The sequence below is a fragment of the Bubalus bubalis genome, chromosome X (assembly GCF_019923935.1).
Source record: "Bubalus bubalis isolate 160015118507 breed Murrah chromosome X, NDDB_SH_1, whole genome shotgun sequence".
NCBI classification, from domain to species: domain Eukaryota; kingdom Metazoa; phylum Chordata; class Mammalia; order Artiodactyla; family Bovidae; genus Bubalus; species Bubalus bubalis.
Window position 1 is genome coordinate 101,022,206 of NC_059181.1, and position 13,487 is coordinate 101,035,692.

The following is a 13,487-nucleotide window of genomic DNA, read 5'->3' on the forward strand; positions in this document are numbered from 1 at the left end:
GAGTTTGTGTGTGTATGTGTGTGTGTGTATGTATGTGTGTGATATAGTGTGTGTGTATGTATATGTGTGATACTGTGTGTGTGTGTGAGAGAGAGAGAGGGGGAATGATTGATTTGTGAACGCAGCCTAGCTGACCAATACAACTATCTCTGTGGCGAATTAAATTTGCTGGCAAGCACACATGATGGCAATAAGACAAAACAAAACAAACAAACAAACAAAAAAAAACAAAAAAAAAATCAGGCCCACTGCTATCCAACCTACCACCTCAGTAAGTTTCAGGTTCTTAAGACAAAAATGAAAACTTTGACTATATTTCATGTACTATAGTTAGATTCACCTCACCACCTTCCCTGTTAAATTGATTGTTATCACTTTAAACCCTTAATGAAGGATTCAAAATATTCATACTCCTCAGTTAACTAGAATTGGTCTTAATTTTTATGGAAAATAGCAGATAAGAAGGACATAAGCTAATTTCCAAGATTTGTTTCTTAAAACTTAGCTTCTACTGCTATATGGTCTTGTGTGTGTTACTGTCAACCCATTGTTTGTGCCATTCTTGAGCTCTGTATTTAGAATTTGCTCTGCTTAGAATACACTACTCCCTAACTTAATACGTTGGCAAACTACTAATATTTCAAGCCTTAGCTCAAGTATCCTCTCTAAGAGAATCTTTATGAACCATTTCCAAGCTGAGTTGGATACCTGCCTAACTCTAACTTAAGATCTTGTGTCTACCTCTATTGGCCTATACTGTATTTAAACTATGTGTGTCCTTCTACTGGATTTTGAGTGACCTGAAAGGGAAATAAGTATGTCATACTTACTCCTTGTTGTGTCCCTAGAACCTTCCATAGTATGCCCTTTTAACAGGAATTCAATTAAATGAATTAATTAAATAATTGTCTTAATACTCTGTCAGTCTAAATGACCAGGGGTTCACATGATCTGAGCATGCTTATAAAATGATTATTTATTTGACCATTTTATGATTTGGTTTATTTTGAAATGGAAGCAACCAGAATCTCACCTCTAAATATATGTCTACAGGCCCCCAATGAGCAGCTGGGAAAATCCTGTGCTAGCCCCTTGTTGTTAGATAAGTTTATAAGGGCATTCTTCTGTGGGTGACAACTGTCCCACACAGCACCTGCTTTTGGCCTATCTTTACTAAGCCTAGAATCACTGGGTAATTTTTCCCTCCAATGTCTGCCCACCTTTTCAACCCTGTGGAGGCAGTTAAACACTTCAGTTGGTAAGAACACAACCCAATTATAAGGAGAACTGCTGAATCTTTCAGATAAAATCAATAATTCAGAGACTAAAGCATGGGATAATGGAGTTAAAGTTAGCATCTAAAGCTTTGAATCTCTCATGTAAATAGACTAAAAGAGGCCCCAGTATTTTAAAGCTAGTTCAAATAGGCCAGGTGTCAGAGTTCATCTCTTTGGTGAATTTTAGAAAACACATGTCATTTACTATGGTAACATAATTATACTGCTAGAAAATATTTTTTTTCTGAACATGTAGCAGAGAAAATTATTGCACAGGAGGGGGTTAATGAAATTGTCTTCCAGTGGAGTAACTAATCAAAGGACAAAGAGCGGGGTATTAGGTTTCCTAGAGGCTTAGTTCCCTAAATTATGTATTGTTAGAGGTAGGGAGTCTACACATTTTAGGTGGAAACAGATGAGTTAAAGGGAGGTGAGAGAGGGGTTCAGGATGGGGAACAAATGTACACCCATGGCTGATTCATGTCCATGTATGGCAAAAACCACTACAATATTGTAAAGTAATTAGTCTCCAATTAAAATAAATAAATTAATTTAAAAAAATAAGCCACACAGCTTTACTGACTATGAATTTGCATTCTTTTTTTGTCTTAAATTATGTGACTAAAGCTATAAACTTTAGTACCACTGAAACTTTCTTTCTAATATTGCCATAATCTATCCACTGTGATATCAGTGACAACTTTTTAAAGATATTTGTGAAAACACCATGACCTATAGTCTATGAAGATCATAGTTTTCAATTACGTATTTAATAATTTTCAAAATGGGAGTGAAAAAAGTATGTGATTTCAATTAATTGAATGTAAAATCCCATGGAGTGTTATTTAAGACTCAGGAAGTAGAGAGTTGCATATTTTAGAGCTTATATGAACTTTAGAAGTCCTCTACTATGCCCTCTCCACTCTGTATAGATGAGAAATTGAAAAGAGAAGGTAACATGCCATTCACCAAGTCACACAGCTTGCAGGTCCCAAACAGGCAGTCACATGATTTTCTTTCTTGAAGTATACTTTTCCATTTTTCTTTGCTCTTTAATGTATTTTTTGAATTACCATTCTTTTTCCTCTCTTCTAATGGAGTGACACTAAAGCATTAGGATACTATTAGTGAAGAAATGCAATGTCAAAATATATATTTGGTTTAGAGTGTCAGTAGATTACTGAACTATTCAAATGAAAAGTTTAAACGTCCTTGGATTATTTCTGGAGAGAAGAGCAACTTAATGGACATTTTAATATCTGTCCTATAATCCCCAAAGGTGTTTTAACTTGATGATTAGGCAGTTATTCTCATATTTTATAAGAGAAATAAGTGTTTTCAAGTAAATTAGCATCAATATCAGAACGGAAAATTAAGATAAGTTTGAAATATTTACTGATATAGGAGAAATAAGTGTTTTCAAGTAAATTAGCATCAGTATCAGAACAGAAAATTAAGATTAGTTTGAAATATTTACAGATAGTGAGTTATCAAATATTAGAATGAGTTAGTAAAAGATATACATAATTGAGTGGCACATTCAAGGAAACTTTTTAAATCTATTTTGAATAAATCAACCTATATATTTCACTGACAGTATTTTTTGATATATTTACATAAGGGAAAACTGATTGAACAATGGTTAGGACTAAACATATAGTAAATAAATGAAATTGCTTTATTGTTTTAATGAAAATCTCATTCTGTGACTTCAGTTCAGTCATTCAGTCATGTCTCACTCTTTGCAACCCCATGGACTGCAGCAAGCCAACCTTTTAAGTCCATCAACAACTCCCAGAACTTGTTCAAATTCATGACATTCGAGTCGGTGATGCCATCTAACCATCTCATCCTCTGTCATTCCCTTCTTCTACTGCCTTCAAACTTTCCCAGAATCAGGGTGTTTTCCAATGAGTCAGGTCGTTGCATCAGGTGGCCAAAGTATTGGAGTTTCAGCTTCAGCATCTGTCCTTTCAATGAATATTCAGGACTTAATTCCTTTAGGATGGACTGGATGGATCTCCTTGCTGTACAAGGGACTCTCAAGAGTCTTCTCCAAAGATGGCGGAGGAATAGGACGGGGAGACCACTTTCTCCCCAACAAATTCATCAAAAGAACATATAAACACTGAATAAATTCCACAAAACAACTTCTGAATGGTGGCAGAGGACATCAGGCACCCAGAAAAGCAGTCCATTGTCTTCAAAAGGAGATGAATGATGCTGTATAGAAGGAGAAGTCTTGAGACTACTATAAAAATAAGACTGAAAATCAGAAACAGGAGGCTTAAGTCCAAATCCTGAGAACACCAGAGAACTCCTTACTCCAGGGAACATTAATTGACAGGAGCTCATCAAACGCCTTCATACCTACACTGAAATCAAGCACCAACCAAGGGCCAAGAAGTTCCAGAGAAAGACATTCCATGCAAATTCTCCAGCAACACAGGAACACAGCCCTGAGCTTCAATATGCAGGCTGCCCAAAGTCACTCCAAACCCACTGACATCTCATAACTCATTACTGGACACGTCATTACACTCCAGAGAGAAGAAATCCAGCTCCACCCACCAGAACATTGACACAAGCTTCCTTAACCAAGAAACCTTGACAAGCCTCCTGTACAACCTCACCCACAGTGAGGAAACTCCACATTAAAGAAAACTCCACAAACTGACAGAATACAGAAAGGCCACCCCAAACTCAGCAATATAAACAAGATGAAGAGACCGAGGAGTACCCAGCAGGTAAAGGAACAGGATAAATGCCCACCAAACCAAACAAAAGACGAAGAGATAGGGAATCTACCTGATATAGAATTAAGAATAATGATAGTGAAAATGATCCAAAACCTTGAAATCAAAAGGAAATCACAGATAAATAGCCTGGAGACAAGGACTGACAAGATGCAAGAACGATAAAACAAGGACCTAGAAGAAATAAAAAAAGGGTCAATATATAATGAATAATGCAATAAATGAGATAAAAAACACTCTGGAGGCAACAAATAGTAGAATAACGGAGGCAGAAGATACAATTAGTGAAGTAGAAGACAGAATGGTAGAATTTAATGAATCAGAGAGGAAAAAAGAAAAACAAAAGAAAAGAGGACAACCTCAGAGATCACCAGGACAAAATTAAATGCCACAACATTCGAATCATAAGAGTCCCAGAAGAAGAAGACAAAAAGAAAAACCATGAGAAAATACTTGAGGAGATAATAGCTGAAAATTTCCCTAAAATGAGGAAGGAAATAATCACCCAAGTCCAAGAAACACAGACAGTCCCAAACAGAATAAACCCAAGGTGAAACACCCCAAGAAACATATTAATCAAATTAACAAAGATCAAACACAAAGAACAAATATTAAAAGCAGCAAGGGGAAAACAACAAATAACACACAAGGGGATTCCCATAAGTATAACAGCGGATCTTTCAATAGAAATTCTTCAGGCCAGGAGGAAATGGCAAGACATAATTAAAGTGATGAAAGAAAATAACCTACAGCTCAGGTTATTGTACCCAGCAAGGATCTCATTCAAATATGAAGGAGAAATCAAAAGCTTTACAGACAAGCAAAAGCTGAGAGAATTCAGCACCACCAAACCAGATATCCAACAAATGCTAAATGATCTTCTCTAGACAGGAAAAACAGAAACGGTGTATAAACTCAAACCCAAAACAATAAAGTAAATGGCAACAGGATCATACTTATCAATAATTACCTTAAATGTAAAATGGGTTGAATGCCACACCCAAAAGACAAAGACTGCCTGAATGGATACAAAAACAAGACCCCCTATATATGTTGTCTACAAGAGACCCACCTCAAAACAAGGGACACATACAGACTGAAAGTGAAGGGCTGGAAAAATATTTTCCATGCAAATAGAGACCAAAAGAAAGCAGGAGTAGCAATATTTATATCAGATAAAATAGGATTTAAAAGAAAGGCTGTGAAAAGAGACAAAGAAGGACACTACATAATGATCAAAGGATCAATCCAAGAATAAGAGATAACAATTATAAATATATATACACCCAACATAGGAGCACCACAATATGTAAGACAAATGCTAACAAGTATGAAAGGGAAAATTACCAATAACACAAAAATAGTGGGAGATTTTAATACCCCACTCACACCTATGGATAGAGAACTAACCAGAAAATAAACAAGGAAACACAAACTTTAAATGATACAATAGACCAGTTACACGTAATTGATATCTATAGGACCTTTAACCCCAAAATAATGAATTTCAACTTTTTCTCAAGTGCACACGGAACCTTCTCCAGGATAGATCACATTGTGTGCTATAATTCTAGCATTGGTAAATTCAAAAAAATTGAAATCATTCCAAGCATCTTTTCTGATCACAATGCATTAAGATTAGATGTCAATTACAGGAGAAAAACTATTAAAAATTCCAACATATGGAGGCGGAAAAACATGCTGCTGAATAAACAACAAATAATAGAATAAATCAAAAAATAAATCAAAATATGCATAGAAACGAATGAAAATGAAAACACAATAACCCAAAACCTGTGGGACACTGTAAAAGCAGTGCTAAGGGGAAAGTTCATAGCGATACAGGCCTACCTTAAGAAACAAGAAAAAAGTCAAATAAATAACCTAACTCTACACCTAAAGCAACTAGAAAAGGAAGAAATGAAGAACTCCAGGGTTAGTAGAAGGAAAGAAATCTTAAACATTAGGGCAGAAATAAATGCAAAAGAAACAAAAGAGACCATAGCAAAAATCAACAAAGCCAAAAGCTGGTTCTTTGAAAGGATACATAAAATTGACAAACCATTAGCCAGCCTCATCAAGACACAAAGGGAGAAAAATCAAATCAATAAAATGAGAAATGAAAATGGAGAGATCACCACAGACAACACAGAAATACAAAGGATCATAAGAGACTACTATCAGCAATTATATGCCAATAAAATGGACAACGTGGAAGAAATGGACAAATTCTTAGAAAAGTACAACTTTCCAAAACCGGACCAGGAAGAAATAGAAAATCTTAACAGACCCATCACAAGCATGGAAATTGAAACTGTAATCTGAAATCTTCCAGTAAACAAAAGCCCAGGTCCAGATGACTTCACAGCTGAATTCTACCAAAAATTTAGGGAAGAGCTAACACCTATCCTGCTCAAACTCTTCCAGAAAATTGCACAGGAAGGTAAACTTCCAAAATCATTCTATGAGGCCACCATCACCCTAATACCAAAACCTGACAAAGATGCCACAAAAAAAGAAAACTACAGGCCAATATCACTGATGAACATAGATGCAAAAATCCTTAACAAAATTCTAGCAATCAGAATCCAACAACACATTAAAAATATCATACATCATGAACAAGTGGCCTTTATCCCAGGGATGCAAGGATTCTTCAATATCTGCAAATCAATCAATGTAATACACCACATAAACAAATTGAAAAATAAAAGTCATATGATTATCTCAATAGATGCAGAGAAAGACTTTGACAAAATTCAACATTCATTTATGATAAAAACTGTTCAGAAATCAGGGATAGAAGGAACATACCTTAACAAAATAAAAGCTATATATGACAAACCCACAGCAAACACTATCCTCAATGGTGAAAAACTGAAAGCATTTCCCATAAAGTCAGAAGCAAGACAAGGGATCCCACTTTCACCACAACTATTCAACATGGTTTTGGAAGTTTTGGCCACAGCAATCAGAGCAGAAAACGAAATAAAAGGAATCCAAATTGGAAAAGAAGAAGTAAAACTCTCACTGTTGGCAGATGACATGATCCTCTACCTAGAAAACCCTAAAGACTGCACCATAAAATTACTAGAACTAATCCATGAATATAGAAAAGTTGCAGGATATAAAATCCACACACAGAAATCCCTTGCATTCCTATACACTAATGAGAAAATAGAAAGAGAAATTAAGGAAACTATTCCATTTGCCATTGCAATGAAAAGAATAAAATATTTAGGAATGTGTCTACCTAAAGAAACTAAAGACCTATATATAGAAAACTATAAAACACTGGTGAAAGAAATCAAAGGGCACGAATAGATGGAGAAATATACCATGTTCATGGATTGGAAGAATCAATATAGTGAAAATGAATATACTACCCAAATCAATCTATAGATTCAATGCAATCACTATCAAGCTGCCAATGGTATTTTTCACAGAGCTAGAACAAATAATTTCACAATTTGTATGGAAATACAAAAAAAACCTCGACTAGCCAAAGCAATCTTGAGAAAGAAGAATGGAACTGGAGGAATCAACCTGCCTGACTTCAGGCTCTACTAAAAAGCCACAGTCATCAAGACAGTATGGTACTGGCACAAAGACAGAAATACAGATCAATGGAACAGAATAGAAAGCCCAGAGATAAATCCACACACCTATGGACACCTTATCTTTGACAAAGGAGGCAAGAACATACAATGGAGAAAAGACAATCTCTTTAACAAGTGAGGCTGGGAAAACTGGTCAACCACTTGTAAAAGAATGAAACTAGAACACTTTCTAACACCATACACAAAAATAAACTCGAAATGGATTAAAGATCTAAACATAAGACCAGAAACTATAAAACTCCTAGAGGAGAACATAGGCAAAACACTCTCCGACATACATCACAGCAGGATCTTCTATGACTCACCTCCCAGAATATTGGAAATGAATGCAAACATAAACAAATGGGACCTAATTAAAATTAAAAGCTTCTGCACAACAAAGGAACTATAAGCAAGGTGAAAAGACAGCCTTCAGAATGGGAGCAAATAATAGCAAATGAAGGAACTGACAAACAACTAATCTCTAAAATATACAAGCAACTCCTGCAGGTCAATTTCAGAAAATAAATGACCCAATCAAAAAATGGGACAAAGAACTAAACAGACACTTCTCTATAGATGAAAACATATAGATAGCTAACGAACACATGAAAAGATGCTGAACATAACTCATTATCAGAGAAATGCATTCAAAACCACAATGAGCTACCATTTCATGCCAGCCAGAATGGCTGCTATCAAAAAGTCTACAAGCATTAAAAGCCAGAGAGAGTGTGGAAAAAAGGGAACCCACTTACACTGTTAGTGGGAATGCAAACTGGTAGCCACTATGGAGAATAGTGTGGATATTCCTTAATAAACTGGAAATAGAACTGCCTTATGACCCAGCAATCCCACTGCTAGACATACACACCAAAGAAACCAGAATTGAAAGAGACACGTGTACCCCAATGTTCATCTCAGTGCTATTTATAATATCCAGGACATGGAAGCAACATAGATGTCCATCAGCAAATGAATGGATAAGCTGTGGTACATATAAACAATGGAGTATTACTCAGCCATTAAAAAGAATACATTTGAATCACTTCTAATGAGGTGGATGAAACTAGAGCCGATTATACAGAGTGAAGTAAGCCAGAAAGAAAAACACCAATACAGTATCAGATCAGAACAGTCGCTCATCATGTCCGTCTCTCTGCGACCCCATGAATCACAGCACGCCAGGCCTCCCTGTCCATCACTAACTCCCGGAGTTCACTGAGACTCAGGTCCACTGAGTCAGTGATGCCATCCAGCCATCTCATTCGCTGTCGTACCATTCTCCCCTTGCCCCCAATCCCTCCCAGCATCAGTCTTTTCCAATGAGTCAACTCTTCGCATGAGGTGGCCAAAGTACTGGAGTTTCAGCTTTAGCATCATTTCTTCCAAAGAAATCCCAGGGCTGATCTCCTTCAGAAGGGACTGGTTGGATCTCCTTGCAGTCCAAGGGACTCTCAAGAGTCTTCTCCAACACCACAGTTCAAAAGCATCAATTCTTTGGCACTCAGCCTTCTTCACAGTCCAACTCTCACATCCATACATGACCAAAGGAAAAATCATAGCCTTGACTAGACGAACTTTGCTGGCAAATTAATGTCTCTGCTTTTGAATATGCTATTTAGGTTGGTCAAAACTTTCCTTCAAAGGAGTAACGTCTTTTAATTGCATGGCTGCAGTCACCATCTGCAGTGATTTTGGAGCCCCAAAAAATAAAGTCTGACACTGTTTCCCCATCTATTTCCCATTAAGTGATGGGACCAGATGCCATGATCTTCGTTTTCTGAATGTTGAGCTTTAAGCCAAATTTTTCACTCTCCACTTTCACTTTCATCAAGAGGCTTTTAAGTTCCTCTTCACTTTCTGCTGTAAGAGTGGTGTCATCTGCCTATCTGTGGTTATTGATATTTCTCCCGGCAATCTTGAATTCAGCTTGTGTTTCTTCCAGTCCAGACTTTCTCATGATGTACTCTGCATATAAGTTAAATAAACAGGGTGACAATATACAGCCTTGACGAACTACTTTTCCTATTTGGAATCAGTCTGTGGTTCCATGGCCAGTTATAACTGTTGCTTCTTGACCTGCATACAGGTTTCTCAAGAGGCAGAGCAGGTGGCCTGGTATTCCCATCCCTTTCAGAATTTTCCACAGTTTATTGTGATCCACACAGTCAAAGGCTTTGGCATAGTCAATAAAGCAGAAGTAGATGTTTTTCTGGAACTCTCTTGCTTTTTCCATGATCCAGCGGATGTTGGCAATTTGATCTCTGGTTCCTCTACCTTTTCTAAAACCAGCTTGAACATAAGGAAGTTCACGGTTCACTTATTGCTGAAGCCTGGCTTGGAGAATTTTGAGCATTACTTTACTAGCGTGTGAGATGAGTGCAATTGTGCGGTAGTTTGAGCATTCTTTGCCATTGCTTTTCTTTGGTATTGGAATGAAAACTGACCTTTTCCAGTCCTGTGGCCACTGCTGAGTTTTCCAAATGTGCTGGCATATTGAGTGCAGCACTTTCACAGCATCATCTTTCAGGATTTGGAATAGCTCAACTGGAATTCCATCACCTCCACTAGCTTTGTTCATAGTGATGCTTTCTAAGGCCCACTTGACTTCACATTCCAGGATGTCTGGCTCTAGGTCAATGATCACACCATTGTGATTATCTGGGTCATGAAAATCTTTTTTTGTACAATTCTTCTGTGTATTCTTGCCATCTCTTCTTAATATCTTCTGCTTCTGTTAGGTCCATACCATTTCTGTCCTTTATCGAGCCCATTTTGCATGAAATATTCCTTTGGTATCTCTGATTTTCTTGAGGAGATCCCTAATCTTTCCCATTCTGTTGTTTTCCTCTATTTCTTTGCATTGATCACTGAAGAAGGCTTTCTTATCTCTTCTTGCTATTCTTTGGAACTCTGCATTCAGATGTTTATGTCTTTCCTTTGCTCCTTTGCTTTTCACTTCTCTTCTTTTCACAGCTATTTGTAAGGCCTCCCCAGACAACCATTTTGCTTTTTTTGCATTTATTTTCCACGGGGATGGTCTTGATCCCTGTCTCCTGTACAATGTCACGAACCTCATTCCATAGTTCATCAGGCACTCTATCTATCAGATCTAGTCCCTTAAATCTATTTCTCAATTCCACTGTATAATCATAAGGGATTTGATTTAGGTCATACCTGAATGGTCTAGTGGTTTTCCCTACTTTCTTCAATTTAAGTCTGAATTTGACAATAAGGAGTTCATGGTGTGAGCCACAGTCAGCTCCTGGTCTTGTTTTTGTTGACTGCATAGAGCTTCTCTATCTTTGGCTGCAAAGAATATAATCAATCTGATTTCGGTGTTGACCATCTGGTGATACGCATATATATGGAATTTAGAATGATGGTAACAGTAACCCTGTTACTGTCAGACAGCAAAAGAGACACAGATGTATAGAACAGTCTTTTGGACTCTGTGGGAGAGGGAGAGGGTGGGATGATTTGGGAGAATTCCATTGAAGCATGTATAATATCATATAAGAAATGAATCGCCAGGCAAGTTTTGTTGCAGTATACAGGATGCTTGGGGCTGGTGCACTGGGATGACCCAGATGGATGGTATGGAGAGGGAGGTGGGAGTGGTGTTCAGAATGGGGAGGACGTATACACCCGTGGTGGATTCATGTTGATGTATGGCAAAACCAATACAATATTGTAAAGTAATTAACCTCCAATTAAAATAAATATTTACTCATTGGGAATTTCTTCATCTAGTTGATAGCAAATGTCTAGATAATAGGCTTAACATTTAATTATTTAGACATTTTGAAATAGCCATATTTTTATGTAATGTAAACATAAGGTTACTGAATCCCTTTCACCCTCTCCCGTCTGTCAACAACTCCTGCAGTGCTTAGCAGCTGTGTGTATTTGGTATTCTTGTTAAAAATAATATCCTAAAAACCCATGTTTGCATTTCCTCGTTGAACATAGTTTGAAAAATTTCTTGTTAGCTGACTTGGAATTTTATACATACATACATGTGCACACACACATACATAAACATACTCACACATATATACATACACACGTACACTCACACACTCTCATACACATACATTACGTATTATACACATGCATCAACAATATACTCACACATGGTAGTGATGTTTTAGTTGCTAAGTCATGTCTGACTCTTGTGACCCCATGGAACCACCAGGCTCCTTTGTCCATGTGATGCCCCAACAAAGATTACTGGAGTGGGTTGCCTTTTACTTCTCCAGAGGATCTTCCTGACCCAGGGATCAAACCCAGGTCTCTTGCAGGCAGTCTCCTGTATTGCAGACAGATTCTTTACCAACTGAGCCCCAGGGAAGCTTGTATATATCTACATATATGCATGTATACAAGTATATATATATACTCACATACATACAAACACAAATCCATACATACACATGCATACACACATTATCTTTTGTAGTCTTGGATTATATCTATGTTCACTGAATCTGAACATAAAATATCCTTGTAAACCAAATGTTTGGTTGTCTTCCATCTCCTTTTTCATTGCTCTGTCACGTCTCTGCCCTCCTCCTACGTTCTCTTTGAGTCAGAGTAGAGGGATAACACTTGCCGTGATGTTCTCAATGTGGTGTTCTCAGCTACTTCCAGTTAGGGAACAGAAGGACTGGAATTTGAGGTGCTTGTGGATACTAGAACTAGACTCAGTGGATTGAAAATTTAAGAATATACAGTTTTCCTTATCAACAAGAACTTTTCCACAATCAGAGCTCACCTGCAGTAGCACAGGCGGGACTGTGAATAGTAAACCTCACCTTTCAGCCACTGAAAGCATTCATGCAGACTCTGGAAAGCTACTTGTTATAAATGCTGTGCCAGGAATTTCTACATAATGGGTAGGAGTTTGCCCTGGTTGTCCTTTAAGGACTTTCCTGTGCTTAGGTTTTGGCTGTGACATCTTGGGAGGAATATCTTACCTTATTTGGGAGTTTTTCTGAAGAGTGTTACCTCTTAAAAGAAAGTCTTCTCTTGTATATTAAGTTTTTTCATGGATTTTTACGAATAAATATGCACTTTGTTAATTAAAAAAAAAAAAAAAAAAACAGTCTTCCCCAACACCACAATTCAAAGGCATCAGTTCTTTGGCACTCAGCTTTTTTTATAGTCCAACTCTCACATCCATACATGACTACTGGAAAAACCATACCTTTGACTAGGTGGATCTTTGTTGGCAAAGTAATGTCTCTATTTTTTAATATGCTGTCTAGGTTGACCATAGCTTTTCTTTCAGGTAGCAAGTATCTTTTAATTTCACAGCTGCAGTCACCATCTGCAGTGATTTGGGGGCCCAAGAAAATAGTCTCTCACTGTTTCCATTGCTTCCCCAGGGTTCGATTAAAATAGTTAAGGGAGAGAGCATAACATAGCAAAGCAAACATGAGCATTGTGAGCGCAGACCTGGGTTTGATATCTGAATTAGATAAGTTCAGTTCAGTTCAGTTGCTCAGCCGTGTCTTACTCTTTGCCACCTCATGAACCACACAGCACACCAGGCCTCCCTGTCCATCACCAACTCCTGGAATCCACCCAAACCTATGTCCATCGAGTCAGTGATGCCATCCAACCACCTCATCCTCGGTCTTCCCCTTCTCCTCCTGCCCTCACTCATTCCCAGCATCAGGGTCTTCTCAAATGAGTCAGCTCTTCGCACATGAGGTGGCCAAAGTATTGGAGTTTCAGCTTCAACATCAGTCCCTCCAATGAACACCCAGGACTGATCTCCTTTAGGATGGGCTAGTTGGATCTCCTTGCAGTCCAAGGGACTCTCAAGAATCTTCTCCAACACCATG